This window comes from Teleopsis dalmanni, chromosome 2 (genome assembly GCF_002237135.1).
Source record: "Teleopsis dalmanni isolate 2A chromosome 2, ASM223713v2, whole genome shotgun sequence".
Classification (NCBI taxonomy): domain Eukaryota; kingdom Metazoa; phylum Arthropoda; class Insecta; order Diptera; family Diopsidae; genus Teleopsis; species Teleopsis dalmanni.
In genome coordinates this window covers 185,337,597-185,359,939 of record NC_051847.1, presented here as the reverse complement: position 1 = coordinate 185,359,939, position 22,343 = coordinate 185,337,597, and positions in this window count along the sequence as shown.

The following is a 22,343-nucleotide window of genomic DNA, read 5'->3' as shown; positions in this document are numbered from 1 at the left end:
TGATTCACAAATATATCTAATTTATGGGGTCAACGCCTTTCAAAAATCTTGATAAATCTAATATGTCCTTTCTGCATTTTTTCATGTACAGCAGGGCCAGATAAGATCACGGGCCCATACAAATCACTAAATAGGTTGCAGGGCTGCAGAAATAAATATATGCGTTCATAATGGGTTTGGTTCGAACATGTCAAAAATTTTAATGCATTAATCCCATTTGATTTGAAAAAAGGATAGAACAAGCATAGATTTCGAACATGTCAAAAATTTTAATACATTGATCCCATTTGATTTGAAACAAGCATAAAAAATTTATATGTACTGTATTAAGTACAGAATAATACATATATACATTACACCCATATAATTCAACTCATAAAGCAAGCACCTTAATACATATCTTTAATATATACAACAGTTTTTTTTGTATAACGCTAGAAAGGAGCAGGTTTTGCAATCTTAAACGAATAAGTGATATCTCTATAAACATGCTACGATAACAATAATTGCGTAAAATTCTTGATTCCTATTTTTTAATTTAATAGTTTTGAAATTTTTTTATCATGAAATTTTCTTAATTAGGAACCGACTGAAGTAACTTGAGAATATTAGTTTTCAAAAATGCACACATATTATCCATGTTGTACTTCATATCCATTTTGCACTTATACAGAATTTTGATTTAAAATTTAGTAACCATGATAATCACATATAGTGCTTAGAAATTCACACAAATGTACAATATTGTACTCTACATCCTCCTTCTATTAATGCATACATTTGTATGGAATTCATAGATAATAGCATGTTTTGGACAGCTTGGATTTATGACAATTCCTGCTGATGTCATTAAACTATAAACAGAGCTGAATTGAAATAGTATAAGAATAGTTTCTGAAAACTGTAGCTGACACTAGTGAGGAATTTATATAAATTTTAAAAAAACTTTAAATAGTAACTATTTTAGAATAATTCTTTAATAATGAACAAAAGTTTTTTTGTTCGAATTTATTTTCATTGAAATAACAATACAAAGAAGCAACCCTTTGTCATAAAATATGGTGAAAAGTTTTGAAATAATTCCAAGTTTTAAGTAAAGTACCAAAAGAAACTAAAAGAGCTCACATAAAGTAAAATTATTTGAATAAAAATAAACACTATTCAGAAGTTTGTCACAACAAAATATTCAGCACGAAAAAAAAACAAATTTCGAAATAAATCGAATATTGTCCAAAATATAGCACTATATTTTATACAGTACAATGCTTCACCACAATGCTTCACTACAAAATACAACATTACCATATGTCACAGGATGCAAGACCGAATTTCATAACATTCACTATATGTTTCAGTAGCAGATACAGTCGCCAGCATAATCATTATGAGGTCGAAGACATTTCGGGGGAATCCATTTGCTGCTCATATTTTGACCCAGTTCTGCTTGCTTGCTTGTATAGTGCATTATACGCTTAGTCACCGAAAAAAACATTTCAGCAGCCAACAAATTACAGACATTTTTACTATGAAAATTTTAAATTATGTAACTGAAGAAGATGCATCTATGTGTGTATGTATGTATGTGTGAGTACTTATGACTTTTAATACGCTATCTGCGCTTTTATTTGTAGTCGTGCGCATCAAATGCACAGTTGAGTGCATTTGCCTTGCATAAAGTTACGGTTTTCTGATCCGTACAACTCTTGTGGTTTATATGAAAACCACACACCCACTTTTTTCCGCCTACCGAGTCACTGAGCGTATTTCTGCAAAGGACTTACGCGTTACAAAATTTCAAACAAAAAATTTTGTAATTTTGAGCGAGAAAAGCGGATGTGCGGAAATAAAACTTGTAACATTTTCCATAGCATAGTTTTCGGCTGCCACAATGTCGCTTTTGTTTTCAACGGTCGTTATAAAATTGCTACATTATAGTATAAGCAATGGTAGTATACGTCGTTACATAAACGCATTAGTGACACAGGATAATCTCTTAATTAAATTTTTATCTCAGTTTTTGTAATTACTTACAGTTTTTGTTGAAAGCTTAAAACTTCATGTTCCCTAATTTATTAAGCTCAGTGACAATTTCAAAGCAAGTTCAGTGCTTTTATCAAAACACATTGATAGATTGTGATATAAGATAGATTTTAATTTATATATCTACTAATTACATTTTCGATTAATTCTACTTCATCAATATGTAAATAAACTTCAGAGCCAATATATAATCTCAACTGCACATACATACTTTACAATAAAAATGTTTGTAAATTTTTAATTTAAATGTCATTCATTTTGCTAGTGACATTTCATTTTCTACATATCATTTTGAGTAACAAATATGTGTAATTTCTTGCATGTATATAGGGTATTTGGCACTCTTACATCAATTTGATTTCAAACTGTCATTCTGTCAAGGATTTGATGGCGTTAGTTACCCGTACAAAGAACTTTACTTTTGATTTATATTAAAGTAATTGAGATAATTAAACTTTTCACTGCTACCAAAAATTAAATTTAGAAACTTTTCGAACTTAGAATTTAAATGCTTTTCACTTGCAATTTGGCAAAAAAAATACTAAAGTTTATATAAAATAAATTGGAAGTAACGAAAGGTATTAAGAATTTACTTATTAGTGGAACAAAATAAAATTTTTTTTTGTTAGATTTAAACAAAGTGCAAAGTTTAAATTGACCAACAACAAGAGGTTTCTTGACAAAAATTTAGAATAAAATTACTATAGTACAAACCTTTGGTAAGCAAATATTCAAATAAAAAATTTTTGAATGCCAGAATCAGTACAGAAGATACGACAACAGCGTTGAATACCTAAAAATGATCAGACCACAAGATCAAAGCATTTTTTAAACTCTTACCATATGCCTAATGATAGCTGAAATGAGTTTATTATGTCTCTTTTAAATAATTAACCATTATTCTAGTCATCTAATTTGACAGGCAAGTGTTCTAAGCCTGGCACTTGCAGTCTAACAAATTATCTACAGACTATAAACTAATTAAATAAACATGTGATTATTTTCTAAGATCACTGAGGATGTCAGTCAGACTTGAACAAATTAATTAAAATTTTTGTTGTTAGTTCTTCATAATTGTTCGAACCCTTCTAAATTATAATTAGTTTCTTTTGGTCAAAAGATGTGTCACATTCGAGAAAAAAATTTTTATTTAATACTATTATTATTCATTATAATATTGTTGTAGTAATCTTTTGTTAGGTTCAAAGTATTTATTATTATTATACCAAAGTGTTTTTTCTTCATCCGATATAAGATGCCCACTAAGGAGTTTAATTTATTTATGTTTTTTCCAGCTACATGTTTTGCAAAATCACTCATTTATCTATTATCATTTATCTATTATTTATAATCACTCATTTATCTATCAATCATTTATCTATTTATCTATATCAACTCTTTAAAGGTACTATTACGCAAAGATACTTGACGAATGGTCATACCAGTTTTACGCTCTTTTAAATTATATTCAAAATTCCATTCCTACAGAACCTCGAAGCTCCATTAAGGCAATGCTTACAGGCAATCATATCACAATTGTCAATTTTATTTTTTTCATATTTTACATTTACTTAAATTTAAAAAGCAATTATTTTTGTTACCATGGGTTTCCAGTTCCTTAAGGTGGTAGCTCAACCTGCAATGCCCAGTCATAATACGTACTTCTTATTTAATTACACATAATCCCATAGTTGGCATTGATTTTGTTTAAACATCTAACAGAATCAATTGATGAGTAAAAAGGATAATAAGGATTAAAAGGTGAAGGATAAAAGTTAGTAAGGTTAGATAAGGATTTTTTGTTTTTTTTTTTTCAGTATTCAAATGCATTTATATCAGTGGTGCCCACACTAAACCAAAGACAATTATTGTGTCTGAAATATTTGTGTGTGATGAAAATACAGTGAGAAAAATAAGGTGCATTTATATTTTCTAGTATATTAATATTCATAAAAAATATTACTTATACTTAATATTATTATAAAAAATAAATAAGTTTTATAAATTTTGAAACAAAATTTAGAGTATATTATAAAAGCTTTAAAATAAACAAAATCTATACAGTTTATGAACAATGCAAGAATTTTATTAAATAGTTTATCTATGTGTATAATTGTTCGTCATTGTATATTTATACAAATATTTTATTTATTTATTTTTTTTAAACTCTATTATTAATTTTTACAATATATCAATAAAATAAATTTTAACTACATACAATTAATAAAAAAAAATTTTTGAACAAAAAAACTTTTTCGCTTTTTCACAGTAAAACATGCGCAAAAGCTCATTTCTTTACTGTGTAAAAACTTATTTTTTGCACACATGTATATACACACAGTAACCCCAAATACAGGGTACTGAACATTTACTGTGAGCATCACTGATTTATATGCATTTTTCTTTTTTTTTTTCGGTACGCCGAGGGAGGTGTAATCTTCATAGATACTAACAGCCCGTACTGTTAGCATGCACGATTCTTCGTCTCAACTCCAGTTGAGACTAGCCTACGTACTAAAACACCCCCTTTGCCGCCCTCAATTGTTCCGTATACCCCCACGGATACAAATCAAGTATGGTTTCATGAGGTGGATGTGGACTACTGTCAAATTCTTTTCCACACCATTGGCAATAGCTTTCCGACGGCTCTAATTGTCGAGGCTAGTATGCGCGTTACTAATTTATCTGACGTTATATTACCTCCGAGAACTCGTTGGACTTGTTCACGTTGCACGTTTAAACTAGAGTAGCTGAATAACACATATTAACTAATTTCTTCGGCATCACTGCTATAGAAATCTCAAAAAGGATCTCTCGTTCACTGATATCACTCTAACATCAATAAAAAATTACAAATAAATTGTCAGTTAAAACAAGGACTAAAGTGGCGACACGTGTAAAAGATAGTATTGATAACATATACAGTATCAAAGTCATCAGATATCACTTATACAAAGATTATATATCTATGTCAGATATAACTAATAGATTTGACATGTTATTTAAAATTGACAAATTCTGTCTGGTATATATTTTTGAATTTTATAAAAATTAATGGAAGCATCAATTTTATTAAAATCCTTATTAATATGACAATCTCGAATTAATTGAAACTGAAATGGCTCAAAGTTAGGTTGGAATACATAAAGTGAATAATATCAAATAATTAACAACAAATAAAGATTGTCTGTTAAATCATTTGCAACATTATTAAAATATTTAGATAACATTATTAAAATATTTAGACTATGTTTAATTGTCCAACATTTGAACATTTAAGAAGCCTCTTGCTTCTTAATTTGGAAATTCATTAATTAAAAAGTTCTTTTACAATCAGATAAAAATATACAGTGAAGCAATAAAACGGATATCAGATACTTAAAGAAAGGAACATAGAAAGGTCAACATAGCGATAGCCCAATACATGATAATAGCAATACCCAGTGAATTTTTGGTACTATCATAATATATAGAAAAAGACAACAAGACTGCGAAACTGGATACTCTCAGTAAAATAGACAACAAAAAATTTTAAGAAACTACCAATTACTATTACAACAGATGTTGGGTACTAAGCTTAGCTAATTGTACTATAAATAATTGAAACTAAACAGTACAACAGTACAACAGTACACTCATTATTCCATAAAAAGTGAATATTCAATTATTAAACAAATATACAAAGACATCAAAAATCATTTATATTATATTGTATATTTTTACTAAACTTAATGAGAATTATAAAATGAAACTTGATATAAAACTTATTCAATAAAAACTATATAATTCATTTATAATTTTGGTTCAGTTAACTAAACGCTAACATTGAGTTTTAACTTTGACAGGGTACAGGTTCAATCATTGGTATTTTTAATAGAAGAAATATTTCTAATGAGTATGTTTAGCCAAAAATCCAATTAACTGAAGTAAAAGTTACGTTTTTGTGATTTACTATTGTCCAAATTCATTTTATGTATTTAATAAATAATTACTTTTGTCACATTTGACTTTTAAATTTATTAAAATTATAACTTAAACATATTCAAAATTTTAAGTATGACTCCGTTTTCGATGTCGAAAGTGTTTCCTATTCCGATACCGTTTCCTATTCCGATACGGTTTCCGATACCGATTCCGATACCGTTTCCGATACCGATACCGTTTCCGATTATGATTACATACAATTTAGATTGTGATGACGATTGCGATTACGATTGCGATAGCGATTGCGATGGCGATGATGATTTCGATAGCGATTGCGATGACTATCAGAATATCGACTACTATTATTAATAACGAACTATGATTGAGGAGTTATGAATTATGGGCAATAAAATATAAATTATGAATATGCTTAAGTCAATTTCAAACTTCAATATTTTTTTCATAACTACAACTCTTTTTTTTTTACTATCAAATAGTTCATAGCTTAAACTTTTTTAAAAGGCGTTTATTTGAATTTGAAAAATAGTGAAATCAAACGTATTTATCAATTAAATGTATGACTAATATACTCCCTAAACTATTGTGCAAGGCGTTCTCGACAAATCACAAATGGTGAAGGTATCAAGCAACATATAAACTTTGATCAACGTTATATGACAAGATCCGCTTTTCAATAACTTCATCTATTTGTCCGTCTAAGTGCTAAATAAATGAGACAGGAATTATTCTGATACAATGTTGAACAGATTTGGTTAATTCTCTCTTGCGACACCTAACCGAAGTGGAATTTACTGTACCTAAAAAATTAACGGCCTGCAGTTTAAACTGTTCAGATTGTTGAGGTTAATTTCTTAAGGGAGTACAATGGTGGTTATGGTTAAAATATATCTGGCAGTATATATGTAGAACAAAAATATTCGGATTCTCTCATCTTAAACAAAGAAGAAGTTGTTCCAAAAATTTGACTTCAATTGGTTCCAGCAGAATGTCTCCAATAAGCCGTTTATTGGCGCATTGCTTCCACATACAACTACTATAAGCACTGTTTACCACCTATACATTCAGGGTAGTTATTTCTAGATAATACTGTATGTCTGACTATTATCAAACAATATAGTATTGTCTGACAACTGTCAGTGTGTCTATTTATCTGTATTTCTAAGTATCTGTCCATCGGTTAATATTATGTTACTAATATTAATAACATAATATTAATAACATATTATTAATATTATTAATGTTTTTAACTCATAAGAAAATATCCAATCCACTCTGATTTTGTGTAGGGAAAGTGTGTAAAATGATTTAAATAATGTATAATAAATAAATAATAAATGATTGAGTTTTAGTGTATTTGTATGAATTTATATTTTTAATATAAACAAAATAAATTAATTATTCTATTACAGTTTTGTTTGTAGTCTTACAAAATTTTAACCAATTTCAATGCACTTCTATAATATACTTTAATATAAATTTCCTTCAATATTTTTAATATTATTATATATTAATTGTAAATTATTTAATATAATATCTTTTTTGATTGTGTTTTTTTTCTTATAAGTTATTGTTGAAATGAATGATAACGATTGATGAATGATAATACATAGTATTTTTTTTCATTTTATACACGTGTTCAAAAAGATTATTATATTTTTAACTACAATTAAATATAATATTAATTATTAATATTATTGTATTAATAGTTAAAAAAAAATGTATATATTAATTATAAAAATTATTAATTAGTGTCTTCCTGCAGTGTGTTTTTCTCTGAGTTACTGATAAAATGAGTGATACATGATGATGATAATGATGGTGATTACGATTGATGACTGATAATACTTAGTATTTTATAACATTTTATACACATCTGCAGGAATATTGTATATAATTCACTACTATTCAAAAACCATTCTAACAGTAAAATAATTTTCTTCCCTCATAATTAATTTTTTCAATTAAATTTTAAAACAAATATTTTTAATAATATTGTTTACTTTAACAATTTATATTTTACTTTTGTTCTTATAGCTCATTACTATATTCAAAAACCTATCTATAAGTAACATAATTTTATTTTCTATTTAAATTTTAAAATTAAATTTAATAATCAAATATTTTTAATTATAATATCTAATTAAAAAATTAATATTTTATTTGTAAAAATTTATATATAATGTCTTTCTTCAGAGTGTTATTTTCTTTAAGTTACTGAAGGGATGAATGATACATGATAATGATAATGATGATGATTACGATTGATGAATGATAATACTTAGTATTTTATTTCATATTATACACGTCTTCAGAAAGATCATTATAATTATATTTACGATTTAAACAAAAGTACTAATAACTATAACAATTCAAAATTTTAATTTAATCTTAAAAAAAATTAATTATATATTTCTTAAAGTAATATTTTATATATTACAAATCTTTTTGAATTCTGGAATTCTGAATTCTGGAATTTTCTATCTCAACACTCATATCTATCTAAAACTTGTATAATATATTTTTTTAAGTAAAATAACATTTTTATCCAATTCTAAGCCTGATAAAAACTTTTTTAATTATTCTTTTGAATTATTATGGCATTAATAATTCCATTAAAACAAATCCTAAGTTATAATCCTAATAATCTGCTAAGCTGAATACTTGAAGTGCATTGATAAAACAAAACTATAATATAAAATATACCACAAAAGACAAATATATGTCTTGTATTAACACTTACCAAGCTTGAATTAAAAATCTAATCGCATTAAGTAGGTAACTGGGTTGTAAGTCTTTGTCTTAATACTTAACGTATTAATCACTTCACAGAATGTAGCCAAATGTCGGTTCCACAGAGACTGAAAAAATGAGACTAAAAGCTTTGTTCGATTTAATTTAAAAACTTTGCTCTTCGTCCTATTGCACTGTTTATTTGCCCGTTGGCTTTCTTATCACATTCATAAAAGTAAGTATATACGCGACATACGACTTACACGTAAGTATAGAATATCTTACAATTCTCAATAACTTTCGATGGTTTTTTTTTTCGATTTTTATGTGTTTTTCGGCTAAATAAATACTTTTATTTATCCGTTTATAACAGCGAAAACTCTTCGGATTTACTCATACATATATATACTAGGAGAAGTATACATATATATGTATGCCTTCCAAAAAAGGTTTTTCTCTATATTCTTGATATTATTGATTGAATTTTGAAAAATCAAAACTTTAGGTGCTATTCAAATGCCCGGTTTAATCAATTAATTGGATTATTGCGTCAATTATTCCGATTCTAAATAATTAAATAAAAATTTTAATAAATAATTCTTTATTAATAAAATTATTAAAAAAAAAATAACAAATTAAAAAATTACAAACATTTTTCTTATGCCAGAAAATTGAACTGATTACGGCGGTGATGAAAAATTCACTGAGCGTAAAGTGCTTTTCGATTTTTCCAACTGCCAAAAGTTGCGATACATACTGCGGGAGTAAGCCACATGTGAGAGTGATTTATTTCTCTACTCTGATAAGAGGGTAACTACCCCCTAATGTAAGTGTTGTTGGAAAAAAATGGATTTTAATGAACCGGTTACTTGACTTAATTCAACATAAAAAAGTATATCGCAATGAAAGTATAGCAATGAAAATGTGTAGTGGACTTTTTCAAAGAACATCAAAAAGTTAAGTTAATTAAGTTTTAAGTAAAAACTGCTTAAATCAACTTAAGCTAGAAATTCCATTTTTTCATATTTAAATAATTTTGTATCTACCTTCATTCTTCATCTTTAATCGACTCAGAATAAAACCGGCTTTTAATAACTTACACTTCACTTTAGATTCTGATATTTTTTTGCTTCCTTTGGTTCCAATAAGCTGTTTTTAAAATTTATAATGATTAAGCCTTGCATTGCTACGCGCTTCCTCAACTCTCATACATCAAGTGCGATTAATGTTCCCTCAGCTTGAACAGTCCATCGAAGCTACAGTCTTCTCCGTCGACTTTTGCTTTTCCAAATTACTTCGAATTTCGCTTTCAACACTTTTTTTCGGAACTTTCTTTTTTATCATGATGATAAAACCATCTCATAACAAGCCATCTTAAATATATGAAAATTTGAGTATATAACCTTCTTTATGTATAATTGATTTGTCGCTCCAACCCATAAAATCAACAAAATTTTTGAACTAGAAGCAAGGTAAGTTTATTTCTACTCTACAATCATTCTCCTTTTACTTTACGTTATTCCCATCCCTTCCTGCACATTTAGTGTGCCCTAAGATTTAATTTCAAAACAAGAATTTTAGAATTCTTGGTGGGTTTATCTCACAAATATTCTTGGAGCTTCAAACACTACTTAAAATACTTAAACCTACTAAAAAATTCTGTATAGAGGCTTAACTCTATCTGATACCACTGGGAACCAATGCGTCTATGCATGGCTTACGTACAGCCAGATTAAAATTAACTTTCTTATCATCAAAATCAAACTTTGTATGAAACTATGGAGTATTTAAAAACAGTGAATTTATTTTATTTCTTTTTTGGCATTATTATAACCAGCAAACCTGGTTTTTATTTGTAAACTCTGATTACTAATTACTTGAGTTGTGAAATTCGGTTACTCACTTTAGCCACCTACAAAAACAAAAATCACTCCAAAAAAACTATGTCAACAAAACAATAAAACATAATTCTCATACACGTTGGTATTTCGCTTCGACTCGTGACATGTGCATTTTCCCTACTATATTTACTACCTTGTAACGTAAAATGTAAATGAGGCAACTCTGCGCATGTCCTGCTAAATCCTTTACTGACTCTCTCGCTCTTATCGATTTGAATGCACATTTTATTTTTGTTTCACATGGAAAAATAAAAATCTAACACTTGGAACTGAGAGTTTCAATGAAAGTACCTATACAGCAAAATTGAGAATAAAACAATGTTTACTAATGCCTGTGACGTATCTCCATCACCCAATCCCCACCTCCATTGTAGTATTAATATTATCGCTCAAACTACTTGAAAATTGTTGCTGCTTTTGCGAGTTGGTGTGCACCTACTGCTCCTTTGGAATAAAGCGTGTAGCAATAAAGCGTTTATATAAAGGAAGATACTCGAATATTTTAGGGGTTGCTTTTGTATCTCAAACTCCTACTTTCGCAGTTGTAGGTTAAAGTTTTCACTGAAGTTTGAGGGAAAATCAATTAAACGCTTCTTTTGTTACTTACTTCAGTTTGCTTATTGACTGCAACATGTTTTCCTACTTTAGATTTCAATGCGTCCCATACGCATTAATAAATACTTAAAATGCTAAAAGAATTTTCATTTTGCGGCATTTCAAGAAATTGTTACAATTTGTTGACAATTTGAGTTACATTAATGGATACCGCGAAGTCCAATTAAACGGTGGACGAAACAGTATAATTAAATTAAAAAAAGAAAAAATTGTAAAAATTATTTTTTTATTAAGTTCATTTTTCATAATATGTATAATATGTAATTATGTTAAAACATATGAAATTTAAAAAAAAAATTTATTAAATTAAAAATTGAACAAAGCAACTCAAAAATATAAAAAAGAACATAAATACATAGAATTCAATGCCTGTCAAACAGTGCGGTACTTATATCCACTTTAAAGAAATAATAAAAAAATTTGAATAAAAAACATAGAACAACGAAAATGTACTATTGCAAGCAAGTAACATATTTTAATTTTATAATGATAGAATTATTATTTTTATTTCTTACTCTATCTAATAATATGTATTATTAGCAGACATTTATATAACTTAAATAATATGATATAATATATTATAACAATGATTTATAATAAATTGATTTTTAACATCCGTTTTGACGAAAGAAACTGAATTCTTAATATAAACGATTGCTTTCAATAGAAAGATATTTCGAATAGTATTTATTATTATTGTTAGGGCATGTGGCATTGCGACTGTTGGGTCAATTGTGCCCCTTCTGGGTTTAGAGTAGGTCTCTAAGCACTGTTGCATCAATAAAAAATATCTTCCGTAAAAAATATCTACCTCTTCCGTAAGAATAAACATTCCACGAGTCTTTTCCGTATGTGCAGGGCATTCTAACAGCACATGTGTGGCCGACTTCTCTTCACAGAAACATAGATCTGTAATATATATAATTCAAGCAAAAAATTTAAATTAAAAATTCGACACATCTCCAGCAGGTGTTCGGTGTTAGAAGAATTTAGAATTAAATTTATTGGAAAAAACATTTTCATCTATTGTATATAAAAATGTTACGATGTACCTTGAAATCTGATTTATTATATTTTCTTGTTGAATATATTTGGACATGTGCACATATTATTTCACTTATTTTACAAAATGCAAAATAATATAGAATCTCCAAAAACATCGAAATTTCATCGAAATGCAATACTTATAAAAATGTACATCTTTCTACAACACCGCAGACATAAACCAACACTTTTAGTAGAAAATATATAATCTATGTGGTTTTTGTTCAAGAAAAGTATGAAATGAAAACATAGAAAACATAGAGGATTCATATATTAATTCTCAGATTTATATAGATTTTTTTAAAAAGAAAATCTACCCAGTTTAGTTAGAGATGATTCGCAGTTAAGTTATGTTTTACATTTTAAGTGCTTGACTATATAAATTAAATTCTTTAACTTCTAGAAGGAGCATAGGGCCGTAGAAATGCTTGACTATATGATAAAATAAACATGCTTCTGTTAGTTATGTTTCTTTTTAAATTTGTATAATAATATAAGTAAAATTTTTCATATGATTGTCAACTTCACTGCTACATATTTTTAAGTACATTTCTTTGATGCAATTACTTGACACATTTCAGTTATTAAGTAGAGCAGTCAATGAGTGTGTGCATGAGTAAAATGAAGAGGTTTACATTGTTGTAATTTTTTTAAATTGAACTTCATTAAAACATTACATTATTATAAAACATAACAATATAGGCAACTAATTGAGATTTTGTCGATAAGACGGTAAATACTTTATAAGATGTTAAAATATATTTCTCGTATTTTATATGTAAAAAAGTTGTTCATTATAAAAAAAATATTTATTGAAGCACCTGCTTAACTCAAATCAAATGCATATAGTCTCGAAGGGTGTGATTAGAAATCTCAAAGCAAATCTCACCTTCCTCAAATGGGTTTGTCTGCCAGTCTGCCGTTATTAAACGGTTACGTAAAGTGTCAAACTAATACTGGATTCTAACAGTTATTATCTAGTTTTCTATTAAATAATTAGGTGTCAACCAACTAAATCCACAACAAGACTCCAGCCCAAAAAATTGTAATAAATTTTAGTATATATTAAATATGATCTCTTTTTGTATAGGCTAACTGGTCAGTGTTAAATACCACACAAATTTCCTAATTAGATTTAAAATAGGTTTGTATTATTTACCTTTGACAAATTAGCTCATACAAAAAAGACATAAATAAATTGTTAATCAAATTAAGATTTTGTCGTTTCCATTGGCATAAGTTGATTATTGGCATGTGAAAGAGCTTTTACGTTCTGTGAAAGTAGTAAGAAAGGTTTTGTTCTTTAGAATTCAACTGTTAGCAGATGATATTTCGTTTTGTATTGTTAAAATAAATTAATTAATTCATTACGCAAATATGTCATATTTGATATATAAACTCATTTATATATTTTTATATATCCATTATATATTGTATTTATAAAAAACAAATATTTTAAAAAAGTTCCAGCTCTTGTTTTTTATTTGTTTCTTATTTATTTATATTTTGTTTCATATGTAAAATTTGATAATTTCTCTTTTAGGATATATAGTTTGCAATGTTGCCTTTGACATTTTTGTTATAATATTCTTTAATTTATTCTTAACTAAGTTAAAAAGCACGAAAGCTCTCTGCATAGTTAACGAAATTTACACTTACTAAGTTACTCTTACTAAGTAAGCAGTGGAAACATACTATAAATTGAAAAGTTTCGTGCTCTTTATATGGTTCATTAAGATTTAGTTCTGGACTTTGTTTACTAAGCTTTATGGAACTTTGTTTAATCAATAGTGAAATTGGTACAATAGGACCCTTCTGGCCGCAGTACCGACTGTTGGACGATTTCACATTTAAACTTTTAATAATAATAATAATAGGTAATTAATTTTATTTTTAAAATACAATTAATTTTATTAACTACCTGAACCTGAATAAACTGGTCTAACGTAGGCAGTAGAAACATACTATTATATTTATGCGTTATAACATGTTAATATATCTCACGGCTTATGACTTGTACATTTTTAACTGAATGATTTGAAAAGTACTTTTTTGTTGAAACCAGCAACACTTTTTCACCTTAAATGCTTCAAAATGCAACAAATAATTCAGCGCTCACAATTTCAGTTGTTAACGTTCTCGAGCACAAAGCGAAAAAGGCATTAAACAGTCAAGAGATATAACCAAAAACCATAAGACAATTCAGCTAAGCGGAGTTCGCTCAATACCAAGTGAGATATAGCAACACTAACAGATACAATCAGAACTGACGTTTGTTGAGTCATTTGTGAGCCTGCACGCAAACCTCTTGGCCAAAACGGCAGCTCCGATCAGTTTAAACGATACATTCGAGCGAATAAGTTTGAAGCGCGGAAGAACTTCTGTGAAAATTTGTAAAGATACATTTTGTTTACTTTGACTGTATTGTGAAAAAGGTAGAATTTACACAACAAATCAAATAGTGTGAAACTTATTAGATATCTTTTTAAATAAATAAAAATAAAAAAATTCACGCAAAAAGCAATTTTAAATAAAAAATTAGGATTAAAGCGCGAAATCGTTGAACCAAAACTGAGTAAATTTTATGTAACGAAATATAACTACGAGATTTTTCTGTGAGAATTTATTTTAAATTAATATTAATAATAAAGTGCAGCTAATGAGATATGTGCATTTATATAAATAAGTAAAAAATTTTCAAAAATTGTATAATAAATAAATAAATTGTAAAAAGTACAGAAAACTGCAAAAAAAAAAAATTATTTATTAAAAATTCAATGCGAGAGTTTACCATAATAAGTCATTAAAAAGTATCTGTCTGGCTTGTTGATTTAAGGCAAAAAAAAAAAATAATAAAAACGCAGAATCTTAAGTATTGCTAAACTACTCTTTAGACTCCAACACAAAAAAAAAACAGTGTCTCTCTTACATTTTTGCCTCTTAACTTGGCTTTTAAAAATAGTCTGAAGTAAAGATACAATGACAGTAACATTTAACTTTTCTGCTTTGTTAACGAATTTCGCTTATTTTTAACTCAAATTTTTAACGCCTTTTGCATATTTACAAATATAGTTTGTTTTTTTTATTACAAAATTTTTTATATTTTTGATTGTATCTAATGTGGCTACTATAATACTTTTTAGACGCATAACAATTTGTATAATCATGCATAAATTATATTGGCATTACCGCATCGTTTTAGTGTCATGTGCGAACACACACACACACACACACTCACAAGTCATACTTAAATGATTTTATGAACTTAAATATATTTGAAATAATATTAGTTAATATTTTTTTTATTTTTAAATTCCATTAAAATATTATTGCTATTCTGTCAGTTGAAAATTGTATCTTTAGCATTTATTCGCATGCGTCAGTCACATTGGGATGAATGTGGTCAGCACTTGTTTTTGTTTTTAACCTTTGTAATTTATTTATTTTTATTAATATTTTTTGGTTGCGCATTATGATTTTTGTCAAAACAACCTATTGACAAATTGTAAAATAATTTAAATATATATTTTCATAAATATATATACATATTTTTTTATTTTTTTTGTTTGTGGTGAGGAGGTGGAATGCTTTATGCACCGTCAAACCGATCGTCGTCAGAATGGTGTGTCCGACTCCCTAACATTAATATGTAGTATACAAACTAAAACACCCCCTCTTCGGCGAGACTTATTCCCCCTCGGAACCGCTTTCGCATTACTTCGAGGAGGGTCTCTTTTATGTTGGCATTTCAAGCCACGCTTTTGTAATTTTCGATCTGCGTCCAGACTTCCAATTTTTCACCAAATATTCTTCATGTCTGCACTATTTATTATACCAGTTTCTGATTCTCCTTTTTAGGTCTAATTTCTTCGTTTTGAGAACTTGAATAACATATGACTCTATCGTTTGCCAACTCTCTGGGTTCGCTCTCATCTTTCCCACTATTTTTTCGGGACTTATAGGTCCAAGCTGTGCTATTATCTCTTCTCTATTTGTGAGCCACTTATTACAGTAAAAGAAGGTGTGCTCTACGTCGTCACAGTTTCCATCACCATAAATGCAATCGGGTAAATTCATCTTCCCAATGCGGTACAGGTACTTACAAAAGTATCCATGTCCGATAAGCATCTGAGTGATATAGTAATTTGTATCTTTCGATTTCCTTTTGAGCCAAAGGATTATATTTGGTATCAGTTTAGCTGTCCATCTTCCTTGAGTGCTATTGTTTCATCTTTGTTGCCACATTTCGAATGATTTAATTCTGATCTTCTCTTGCCATTTGTTGAGTATAGTAGCCTACATATAAAGTATATTAATTTACAATAGTTAACAAAAATAAAATTACTTTTTTAAAGTTAACATTTACAATAACCATAAAATAATACGAAAAATGTATTAAAGTAGCTTGAAACCATATCCTTATCTTTACTCTCTACAATATTTTTTTAATGCAAAATATATTATAAGTTAAAAAAAATTGGACTTATACCTATAATATATATACGAAAAAATAATTAAAACAAATAGATATCTTAAAATGTAAAAGTTTTGAACTTCGCTCCTTGGCACGTAACCAGTGAGGGAGCTTGAGGAACCACTTCCCTTAAAATGAATCGAAAGTTTAAATGTATATAAAAATGATAATGTTATTAAAAGGCAAATTTTCAGCACATGGAGAAGTCGAAAACAGATTTCTGCACATCTTTTCTGCACATCTAGAACATAAATAGGAAACCATACATGCAGAATCTCAGTGGTGTAATATTTTGCGGAACAAAAAAAATATTCTTCTCATAATCAAAAATAGCCTAAGATAAGTCCTTATGCAAAATTAAATCAAATTATAAGTTCAATCAAGCTTAAAAGTTTCTCACTCTAATCTATTTCGTAAAGAAACAGGCTCAGCTTCAATTTGAAACATCCTATTTGCATGTTACATACTCTATAGTCATAGTAATAGTCGTGGGCTGGAAAATTAAGAGACGATTTCATAACCGCTACTTAAGTCAGAATACTGACTTAAGTCATACTAACATCATCCATTATGCTGACTTATTCATACTTAAGCCAATTTTAAGATTTACGTTACGACTATAATACCGGGCATAACTGTCCATAATACTGCGCCCATTGTTAGACTATTGCATCTTGCACTTTCTAAAGTTAGTGAGAGATATTTGTCACTTCAACTATATCCCCAAAAGTCATAAGATTATCTAAATCAATTCTGATTTGTGAAACAATTTTTTGTGGAATCTTCTTTGGACATTCGTTGAAGGATATATAAAAATGTTTCTGTATCTTCCACATATTATCTGCATTTATCGGTTTATGTTTGTTCAAAATGCAGTTACTAGTTATCACTTCAATCACTGTTTTTAAATCCAAACTGTTTAGATTTAGTAAGTATTTGCTTATCTTATCAGAATATTTCGAAATGAAAAGCTTGTTGTAGTAAGATCCTCCCTGGATAAACCATTTCTGTCAGACTTCACTGATATTGTCTAGTTTAGGCATGTTTTCGATATGATTTCTGCTGACATCCAGCAAACATGGGAACCGGCTCATACTCTTCAAAAGCACTTAATACTTTTCAGTAATTTGCTGAATGATAAACAGAATAATAGTCGATGTAGCATTTTTTCTAAAAGTCGAAAGCAGCAATTTAACCCGAAAACCAAAGACCCTCTACCCATCTCCCTAAATACAATTTCTAATTACGAGCTTGCCTCTTTAACTAAAATGATTAAAAAACTGTAGGTAAAAAGTATGTTCAATTGCACACTTCTATGAATAATTCGAATTAAAAATTATTTATTGAATTTATTTTCATTAACACAATGTAACCAAAGATCTATAATATCTCTTTTCATACACTTAGTATACTAATCAGTATTTTATTGTCTTGTAGTACAACATTGTACTCGTAGTTCAATATTGTTATTCATTTCTTTCAATTTGACTACAAGCACTAAAAATTTAAACTAAACATTTTTAATAGTGCTTTCGTTTGTCATTAAAAAGATAATATATAGCACTTTTTTAGTACTATGAGAACCACAATAGTATATATAAATCACTATTTCTATTATAAGTTGTGTTTATAAACAGTTTAATATAATTTACGTGTATATGCCGAATTTATTTGGTAGTGAGTTCTTCGAACATCGAGCCTAAAATGTCTGAGAGATTTAATTGCTAATAATAAGTATCTATCAACAAATTGTATTATATAAATATTTGTACTTATTTTTGATATGCAAAAATATATGTACTGTTTTTATTGTTTAAACATTGGATAAGTTTTAAATGTATGGTGTATCTTATAGGCTTTTGCTACTAAATTGGCAATGACAGTTTTAATCACAAACTCCAAATCTCATTAACTCTCATTAACAAATGTTAGAGAAATATTGCTATTATATAAGAAATTATTATCAAATCATATTTCTCAATTACCACAAAGCGTTCTTAACAGCTTTATATCTAATATATCCTTAATCAGATGGCAACAAATTTTGAATTGTTTTTCTTTTTTTGAATAAGTGAAATATAGCCACAAGCTCCACTTCTTTCTTATGGTTATCAAAATGATGCCTCTCTAAAGGAGTATCATTTATAGTCATATTTCAAAGAACTGAGGCTAAATGATATCTTTTGACCAGATACAGAATTGATCTATACAGCAAACTGTAAGTTCTTTTTATTATGTTGAAGCTGTTTTGAGCTAGTGCACTTAAGCACTTATACTCTTTTTTAACTCAAGGTATTTTCAAAACCCCTCTTTACACCTTGACTAGATTATTGTTCATCACTTCATCAGACTAAGCAATAATTGTTCTTAGATCTACATACCTCCCCGAGGAGCCTGTAACCATTTTGAGATTTGATAACGCGGTGTTGGTAAGTCTGTCAGTTTTCGCAAATCATTTCAGGGCTCTATCCTTTATGTATTTTTTGATGGGATCAATCTTGATGTTCCTGAGGATGTCATTCGTCCTAATGTACCATGGTACCTTGAAAAATCTTCTTAGTCTTCTTTTTATAATAATAATTTTTTATCAAGAAATAGGTGTGCATTTTTATTTAATATTATTTTGCTTGAAAGAATTTATAGTTATTCACATTTAAAATCCAAAACCGACATTTTGATAATCTAACATTTATACTCCATATATTTTTAGTTATATGTTGTTTTTCTTATTTTATATGAGAAAAACCATGAAGTCAATCTTTTTAAGTTGAAGATAGATGAAGCCTTAGACTGCTTATAATTTTTATGTAATTTAAAGTTAATGTATATAATATGAATATACTTTTTAGAAATATTTAAATTACAGAAAATATACTCCTCCGTCGTATATGAAAAATTCATTAAACAAAAAAAACTTTTTTTTTTAAATATATTGACTATATAAGAGAAAAAGGTTTATATAGTCCAAAATAGAATGGCTGCTGAGATAGAACAGAAATTTATAACAAAAATCTTTTTGAATAATGCTGTTCTCACCTAAACGAGAAATTAACGTAATAAAGAATTTGAAATATTTGTATTTATAAAAATTTATAAACTTAAAAGATTTAACAAAAATTTTTTTTTATAAATAAGAAAACTTACAAAACAAATGTTATTTCATTATATTTAGAACATACAGGATATGCTCTTTCGACAGAGTTTTTTTTACAATACTATGTAATTTTACTTCATTAGTGCTAAGTCAAATAGGCATTAGTTTTCAGATACTTTTGAAGATGCCGCAAGAACAAAGTTTGAATTTGTTTTATTGAATATATAAGTACTATAAAACATAAAGTTAACTGAATTCTCTATAAATTTATTTTACTGTTCTTTTTAAAAGTTGTGTATAATATTACTTAACGTTACTTTGCTTTCTTCCGACTTCTTGTGTACCAAAAGAATTATTTGTCATAAATAAAAACAATAGTAACTTTTTTTTAATTCTTAACTAATTTGTACAAAAAGCAAAAACAAATAATATATATAGTTTAAATAGTAAAGAAATGACTCAACAATTAAGAATGTTCATCTAAAGTAAAAAACACAAATAAAAAACTAAATACGTGCCACAATTGTATCTGAACGAGAATAAATGCCTTAGCCTTAGTATAGCGATACTTCACACTATATAGCGAAAAATAAATAATAAAATAAAAAAAATGTCACAATGAGTAATAACAATAAATTCTAGGAAAAATTATTCTGTTCGCAAATAAAATACAAAACAAATCTTAAACGGATGCAACAGATGCCTTAGAAGAGATAATTTATGCAAACCTTCATTGATATTTAAAATTTTTTATTGCAATATAACCAATAAAACATTGTTACCAAAAAAAAAATAAATAAATAACAAAAAAAATTAGTTTAAAAATTATTTTAAAAATTATTAAATGCACACATTTCAAGTTGACTAACTTAAAAATGCAAACGAAATTATTATTAAACAGGAATTTTTATTACGTGACGTGAATGGATTTGATTCAGAAATAAATAAAAATCGATATCAATAAAAAAATTCAAAAATCAGTATCTTCAAGTCATAAAAATAAATAAAGATAAAATTTTATTTTATTTTTTTACTGAATTCAGAGTGCTAAGTGTGATTGTCAAAAGTACTACGCGTATTTGAACAAAGGACTTAAGCAACGAACGCCATGGCATTGCATTACAAAGGAACACATTTCGGAGCCGCAAAAGGCAATGACCACAGGACATTATCAATAGTGTTGCTATTATTTGCCATGCTGTGTATAAGCAAGGTAAGATTGCATATAAATATATTGTATATGTGTATTGTTATGTGTAAAATATGTTAATTTGATTTCATATACATTAAGTTTAGGATAAAAATAAATCGATTTAAATTCTCAATTTATAACAAAAACACAAATTTTAAATGCTTTGATGAATAAAATACATACTCTTATAATTCTGAAGCTTAATACTAAAAATAAAAATAATAATAATAATAAATTATTAAGCTAGAAGCTATTTAGAAAATAACAAAATATTTTAATATGAGAGATGCTTATATTTGCTATCAAGTTATTCAACAAACCTGGTACCACATTAATTTACGCATATTAATATTATTTCGGTATATATATAAAATTATTATAAGTTAACTAAGAGTCTATAGAGTTATTACGTTGGTTCATTTTCATTTCATTAGAAGCCCCCCACTTCTAGAATTGTACGTAGGTATGTTAATCCCTGCGTCCTTTTGCGGATGCTACTGATCTGTTTTTAAACAACGCTAAACTGTCATAAGCGGTTTAAACTTATTTATTTAAAGCTCAATTATTTCTATTATTTATTATTATTTTTTGAGTTCAATAATGCCATTTTTGATCCATAGTTGGACTTTAGTACACAAGGCCACCACTCTAACCTAACCTAACCTACCCACTAAACTGACAGATTTTTACTGGTGATTTTAAAAGTATAGAAGTGTTAGATCTAATTATCTTATTAAACTTTAATTTCAATACAAGAGGCTATCCATTTCGTGTTAATGATATGAGAGCTCAATTTTAGTGACATGTGTCAAACAAAATTGCCAATTGAAATATCCTGTACTCAGTTTAAAACTTGCCATTGTATAATATGCCTCGTTTAACAACCATTGAATGTGCTACAATTGTGAAAAATTGCTACTAGATAGATTTTCTTCAGTAATGAGGATTATTTTTTGCTTGATGGATAAGTCAATAAGAATTGTCGCTTTCAGGACAGCAAAAATATAGTAGTAACTGTCAGAAGACCATTGGATCCACTAAAAGCTGAGGCACCGGGTTCTAAAAATGTGATAAGTCCGTCCTTTTTTTGATAATGACTGCAATGTGATACAAAGCATCAATTCTGATCTGAATTAATTCTGATATAAAGATATCGATGTAAAAGATATGTGGTTTAAACAAGACATTGCCATAAATTATATAACTCGCCAGGTTTTAGCTTGTGTTTAACTTTTCAGTATAATTTTTCAAACCTTCTCCAGAACTTTCTAATGCTTATTCCTTTAATATAAAAAATTCAGCCTGTAT